This window comes from Mesoplodon densirostris, chromosome 19, assembly GCF_025265405.1.
Source record: "Mesoplodon densirostris isolate mMesDen1 chromosome 19, mMesDen1 primary haplotype, whole genome shotgun sequence".
Taxonomy (NCBI): domain Eukaryota; kingdom Metazoa; phylum Chordata; class Mammalia; order Artiodactyla; family Ziphiidae; genus Mesoplodon; species Mesoplodon densirostris.
This window is the reverse complement of record NC_082679.1, coordinates 11,154,050-11,161,364: the sequence shown is the minus strand read 5'-3', so window position 1 is coordinate 11,161,364 and position 7,315 is coordinate 11,154,050. Positions and strand designations below refer to the sequence as shown.

Genomic DNA, 7,315 nt, shown 5'->3' with positions numbered 1-7,315 from the left:
CCAAGCTGATGCAACTGCAGAGCCATTAGGTCAACCAGCACATGTGTGCGGCCCCTTCCCTTAGACTCCTCTGGGCCCTCGTGACATAGGCTCAGAAGACTGCCAGCCTCAAGCCTTACCTCTTCCAAGGGACGGCCACACCGTCTTCCAGGACTTCTGTCCCATGAATCTCAGTTGCTGTGTGGAAATGAAAAGAGAGAAAAGACCCTACCTGCGGGGTCTCTTCGGGCTGGGGCCTTCCCCCGTGGGCTGCTCTCCCTCATTCTCCTTTTCTTCTTGCTTCTCTTCCTCCTCCTCCTCCTCCTCCTCTTCCTCGGGGGTGCTCTGGATTCCACATTGCCCATCAGCTTGGCCATGGTGAGATGAAAGACACGGCAGCTGAAGCCCTCCAGGACGCCGAACTTCACGTGCTGTTGGAGGATCTCCAAGGTGGGGAAGACCCGGCAGCAAGCCATGCACCTGAAGCCGGTCTCCATGGTCACCATCCAGTCCGCTGTCTTGGCGCTGGGTCTCTCCTCGACGGCAGGTGACCCTGATGGGCTGCCTGGCTCTGCCCTTTCCTCATACTCTTTCTCCTCCCCAGTGGGCTCACTGTCAGACAGGAGGCTTTCGGTGGACACATCAGAAGAGGGGTCAGTGGCTACTGCGCACACATCCTCAGGAAGGGTCACTTCTTCTATCCTCAGCTGCTTTTCAGGCAACTCCAAGGGTTTCTTTGTCTTCCAGGAGACAGCGACACCCTTGTTCACTTGTACCTGCATGTAGTATATTTTCATGCCCCTTTCCTCCTTGTCTGGGTGCAGATAGTTCTTACAGGGTGAAGAGGGTGAGGAGGAGACACAGTATGATGGGGAAGCAGTCTCTCCTTCTTCCTGATCCTGGACTAGGGGCTGGGCAGTGTCTCGATGAAATCTCCGGATTCCTGAAAAAGGAAATTAAGAACATAATAACATGCATGGGCCATGCCGGAAGCTGAGGGAGCAGGTGTGGTAGACGAGAGAGGGACATTTGCATGACATAGCTATGTCGTGAGCTTGGTGTCTGTTAGCCGTAGGACGGAGTGGTGTATCTGGTGTCATCTGTGGGCTTTTCATGTGCGTGGGGGGGATACTGGAGCAGTGTCTGTATACAGGGGTGTGGAGTATGGTGGTGAGGGCTGTGGAATGTGAGGGATGCGGCTGGATGCGTGTACGACGAGGAGTGTGAGTTTGGGAATATCGGTGGTGCATTCCTTGTGGCATGGGGCCGTGGTGCAGGAGAGGAGCATTGTGGATCACGTGCTTGGGGTTTATGTGTGCACTGAGAAGGGCTGTGCCTGGAGGGCGCATGGATGTGTGAGCTGTGTGGACCTGAGCTGGATGGTCCTGCTCTGAGCCTGGAGGTCTATGATGCAGAACTCTGTCCTTCTCTGGAAGCAAAGGCAAAGACAAAGCCTCCATTTTCCTCTGAAGATGCTTAATCTGGTCCCTCTTCCCTCCACCTCAAGCCCAGACCTTTCCGACCCTGCTCCTTGACTTCCCCACCATGGTAGTAGCAGTATTCACACACCCACACACCCAGACTCAGCTGGCATCCACGCCCTCGTAACAGCTCAGCCATCCTGCCCAGGCTCTTCCACAGAGCCCTCATCACCTCTGATGACCCTGGATTTCCTCTCAGCCTCCCTAGGATCTGTGTGCCTCCTGCCTCACAGCCAAGCACCCCCTCACCTGAGGAGCCCCGCGCCCTTACCAGCGTAGATGAGCTTGCACGGAGTAGAAGTACAGAAGAAGTATTTAGAGGCAGAGGAGACCTCCCCTGCCCCTGGGCTGCAGCCTTGGGCCACCACAGTGGATCCAAGCCGAGGGGGATCCTCTTGTGACTTCGAGATTCCTGAGGGAGGAATGAAAGGCTCAGGGTGGGTTCATCAGTCCTCTGTCCACAAATGTTTACTGAGTGTGTGACACGTGTCAGGTGCAGTGAATACACACAGTTGAGAGTGTGGTTCCCAGTGGATACTCCAGGATTTAATTCCAGTCAATACTTATTCTCTCACTGTCTTGTTGGTAATGTAGGCCTCGGTGGTGACTGTGAGTGTGTGGGAAGAGTGAGTGATGTGTATCAGTTATGTCTGTGGTGAGTGTGGGGTTGGCGTGGGGAGCACAGTGCAGATGTGCCTATCTGTGTCTGTGGCCTTTGTGTGCATGGTTTCTGTTCACAAGTCAGGAATTCTGGGACATGTAACTTTTCCTCATTCCATGGTGTGGCTTGTATTTATGGTGTGTGTTCATTCATTCATTCACCAAGATCCAGTGAGCAGCTACTCCTGTGTATCCGGCACTCTTCCATTGTTGTAGTCTCTGGTAATGCTGCACATTCTAGTAGGGGAAGACACACACTAAACAAAACTCCAATAAATATATAATACATCAGCTGGTGGTAAGTTTATAAGGGTTGCCAGACTTAGTGAACAAAAATACAGGGCACCCAGTTAAATTTCAGTTTCAGATAAACCCAGAATAATTTTTTAGTGTAAGTATTCCCATGCAGTATTTGGTCTTACTTATTTTGAGTGTAAGTAGGGCCCATACAATATTTGGGACATCCTGATACTGAAACATCACTTGTTGTTTATGTGGAATTCAAATTGAACTGGATAGCCCATATTTTCTCTGGCAACCCTGACATGGGTTAGTGAGACTGTGGTTTACTGTGGTTTGTACAAAGCGGGTATGGCATTACTCAAGAATGTGTTGTAAGTGTGGTGTGTATGACACGTGACTGGTTTTTATAGAGGTATTTAGAGATGGCTGAAGTTAGCTGTGTTTGTGCGAGAGTTGAGGCGATACATATATATATAGTGTGTGTGTGTGTGTGTGTGTGTGTGTCATATATAGATAGTGTGTGTGTCTATATACATATCTCATCTCCAGCGTTTGGTGTTGGAGGAAAGGATTGTGATACAGGTGGGTTGTATGAGAACGTAGTACAAGAGGGATGCGTGTATATACCTCCATGTGCTGTGTGTGGTTTAATAAGGAAGTTATATGTGGGGTGTGTGATATTTTTGCTGTATCAGAGTGTACATGGGTGTATGAGTTACTGTCTCATAAAACACCCCTAACAAGAATTCTGTATACACTCTTACGTACACCGAGTGTCAGCCAGGTCCAGGCAGGTTGACAAGAACTTTACCATGCAGACTTTCTATCTGGTAAGCACTCTACCCCCATTCATCCCGCTCTTCTCTGCAATACCACAAACACACAGACACACACACACACACACACACACACACACACACACAGAGGAACATAGAGAAAAATATTCTGAATGGTCAGGGGCGGTCATTGCCTCCCCCAGCCTGTCCCAGCCACTGCCTGAAAATCTGCCTGCTGTCTAGAGCTCCATTCCCAGGGCCCATCCTACAGTCTCCAGGGCCCTGGGCCTGGTAGGAGCTACTGGGCTCTAATCTGGGGCAGAGGCCTCTAGCTGGAGCTCTGGGGTGACCACCCCTCTCCCAGGGCAAGCTACTCGCCTACATTTAATGCACGCAGGCACCCCGTGGCCCGTGGCTCTCAGAGCTCCCCGCAGGACCCTGAGGCCATTTCTCACCCCCGCCCACGCGGTCTCAGTCTCTGGAAAACCCTTCCCTTCCCTTGATCTCCTTTGGGAAATTCTTCCTGTTGAAGGAATAAAACCTCCTTGCTTTCCATATGACACCATCCCTAGACAAACAATCTTCTTTCGAAGTGCATTCCACTTGTCAAGATATTTTTCAACAGGGCCTTCAACTCATGGGGCTTCTCTTTCCACTTTGGTAAAAGAGGCCAAGCAACTCCTGGGTCTCTCTCAGCATCCTTGCATCCTTCACATCCCCCACCTCATGAGCCCAGGGAAAGATCCAAGAGAATAAGAGAGAAATCGGGGACTGAGAAAAGCTGCACCTCTAGGTCTGTGCAAGCAGGATGCAGCCTGCTATGAGTCCGACAAAGCTCCAGGCCCGGCTGCCCCAGGAGAGAGTCCTCAGACCAGCGGAGCTGACCTCCCCCATCTCCCAGGGGGCATCTGGCCGTTCTGTGCCATCTCACACCACAGGGACCCTCCGGATGGATACGGCAGCATCAGTGAGACAAGGTCTCTCGCTCCCTGCTTCACAGGTGACACGTTCTCAGTCCCCCGCTTCCTAGAGAAGGTTCAGTTTGGCAGGAACCCATGTGCCCCAGACAAGTTGCCCCCCACATACCTCCTCCGTTCTCGGCAGTTTCCTGGGACTCTTCATTTTCCAGATGTTTCCTCTTTTGTCGCCGTTCCATCGTACCAACTAGAAGTCTCCCTTAGAAGTTGCCTCAAGAGATGTCCAACTCCTCCTCTTCCCTACAGGTTGGCCCTTGTTGGCTCTTGGGCAATCCGTTGAAATGATTCAATACAAATAAAAATAGTCAAGTCTCCTAAATGGCTGAAAAACTTGTACCACTTAGTGAACCAGCAGGACTGCCTAGTGCTCACCAGGGCTGTTATGTTTGCAAGGTTGCCAGGAGCACAGCGGAATTCTGTGACCTCAGTGATGACATCAGAGCATTCGGTGGACCTAGGTTGAGCACAGTGTCTGCAATAGCACAGGCCCCATTTTCAAGAACAATTCCTTTTACCCAGCCGAACCTTTCCCGTGAAAGGGAAAGGTTCATACCATATCTATTATAAATTGTATCATACCATGTCTATTATAAAATTAACATTTTCATTGGAGAACTTTTTTTTTTTGGTTTCTGCTTTATAACAAAGTGAATCAGTCATACATATACATCTGTTCCCACATCCCTTCCCTCATGCATCTCCCTCCCTGCCACCCTCCCCATCCCACCCCTCCAGGCGGTCACAAAGCACCGAGCTGATCTCCCTGTGCTCTGCAGCTGCTTCCCACTATCTACCTTATGTTTGGTAGTGTATATATGTCCATGCCTCTCTTTCGTTTTGTCACAGCTTACCCTTCCCCCTCCCCATATCCTCAAGTCCATTCTCAAGTAGGTCTGTGTCTTTATTCCCGTTTTACCCCTAGGTTCTTCATGACATTTTGTTTTAAATTCCATATATATGTGTTAGCATACGGTATTTGTCTTTCTCTTTCTGACTTACTTCACTCTGTATGACAGACTCTAGGTCTATCCACCTCATTACAAATAGCTCAGTTTCGCTTCTTTTTATGGCTGAGCAATATTCCATTGTATATATGTGCCACATCTTCTTTATCCATTCATCCGATGATGGACACTTAGGTTGTTTCCAGCTCCGGGCTATTGTGAATAGAGCTGCAATGAACATTTTGGTACATGTCTCTTTTTGAATTATGGTTTTCTCAGGGTATATGCCTAGTAGTGGGATTGCTGGGTCACATGGTAGTTCTATTTTTAGTTTTTTAAGGAACCTCCATACTGTTCTCCATAGTGGCTGTACCAATTCACATTCCCACCAGCAGTGCAAGAGTGTTCCCTTTTCTCCACACCCTCTCCAGTATTTATTGTTTCTAGATTTCTTGATGATGGCCATTGTGACTGGTGTGAGATGATATCTCATTGTAGTTTTGATTTGCATTTCTCTCATGATTAATGATGTTGAGCATTCTTTCATGTGTTTGTTGGCAGTCTGTATATCTTCTTTGGAGAAATGCCTATTTAAGTCTTGTGCCCATTTTTGGATTGGGTTTTTTGTTTTTTTGCTGTTGAGCTGCATGAGCTGTTTATAAATTTTGGAGATTAATCCTTTGTCAGTTGCTTCATTTGCAAATATTTTCTCCCATTCTGAGGGTTGTCTTTTGGTCTTGTTTATGGTTTGCTTTGCTGTGCAAAAGCTTTGAAGTTTCATTGGGTCCCATTTGTTTATCTTTGTTTTTATTTCCATTTCTCTAGGAGGTGGGTCCAAAAGGATCTTGCTGTGATTTATGTCATAGAGTGTTCTGCCTATGTTTTCCTCTAAGAGTTTGATAGTTTCTGGCCTTACATTTAGGCCTTTAATCCATTTTGAGCTTATTTTTGTGTATGCTGTTAGGGAATGATCTAATCTCATACTTTTACATGTCCCTGTCCAGTTTTCCCAGCACCACTTATTGAAGAGGCTGTCCTTTCTCCACTGTACATTCCTGCCTCCTTTATCAAAGATAAGTTGACCATATGTGCGTGGGTTTATCTCTGGGCTTTCTATCCTGTTCCATTGATCTATCTTTCTGTTTTTGTGCCCATACCACACTGGCTTGATTACTGTAGCTTTGTAGTATAGTCTGAAGTCAGGGAGCCTGATTCCTCCAGCTCCGTTTTCCGTTCTCAAGATTGCTTTGGCTATTCGGGGTCTTTTGTTTCTCCAAACAAATTTTGAAATTTTTTGTTCTAGTTCTGTGAAAAATGCCAGTGGTAGTTTGATAGGGATTGCATTGAATCTGTAGATTGCTTTGGGTAGTAGAGTCATTTTCACAAGATTGATTCTTCCAATCCAGGAGCATGGTATATCTCTCCATCTATTTGTATCATCTTTAATTTCTTTCATCAGTGTCTTATAATTCTCTGCATACAGGTCTTTTGTCTCCTCAGGTAGGTTTATTCCTAGATATTTTATTCTTTTTGTTGCAATGGTAAATGGGAGTGTTTTCTTGATTTCATTTTCACATATTTCATCATTACTGTACAGGAATGCCAGAGATTTCTGTGCATTAATTTTGTATCCTGCTACTTTACCAAATTCATTGATTAGCTCTAGTAGTTTTCTGGTAGCATCTTTAGGATTCTCTATGTATAGTATCATGTCACCAGCAAACAGTGACAGCTTTACTTCTTCTGGAGATCTTTTAATGTCTTTTCTAGAGAGATTTAATATGAATATGTTATTTTATTTATTTATTTATTTATTTTTATTTATTTATTTTAGTAGTTTCTGCTTTATAACAAAGTGAATCAGTCATACATATACATCTGTTCCCACATCCCTTCCCTCATGCATCTCCCTCTCTCCCACCCTCCCCATCCCACCCCTCCAGGTGGTCACAAAGCACCGAGCTGATCTCCCTGTGCTCTGCGGCTGCTTCCCACTATCTATCTACGTTACGTTTGGTAGTGTATATATGTCCATGCCTCTCTTTCGCTTTGTCACAGCTTACCCTTCCCCGTCCCCATATCCTCAAGTCCATTCTCAAGTAGGTCTGTGTCTTTATTCCCGTTTTACCCCTAGGTTCTTCATGACATTTTTTTTTAATTCCGTGTATATGTGTTAGCATACGGTATTTGTCTTTCTCTTTCTGACTTACTTCACTCTGTATGACAGACTCTAGGTCTATCCACCTCATTACAAA

The 7,315-nt window shown here is 46.7% G+C and overlaps 1 pseudogene; it reads right to left on the bottom strand.

Annotated features, from left to right (window-relative positions):
• Positions 1 to 243: 243 nt before the first annotated feature.
• Positions 244 to 4,295, bottom strand: LOC132480094 (protein FAM170A-like; annotated as a pseudogene).
• Between the last annotated feature and the right edge of the window lie 3,020 nt (positions 4,296 to 7,315).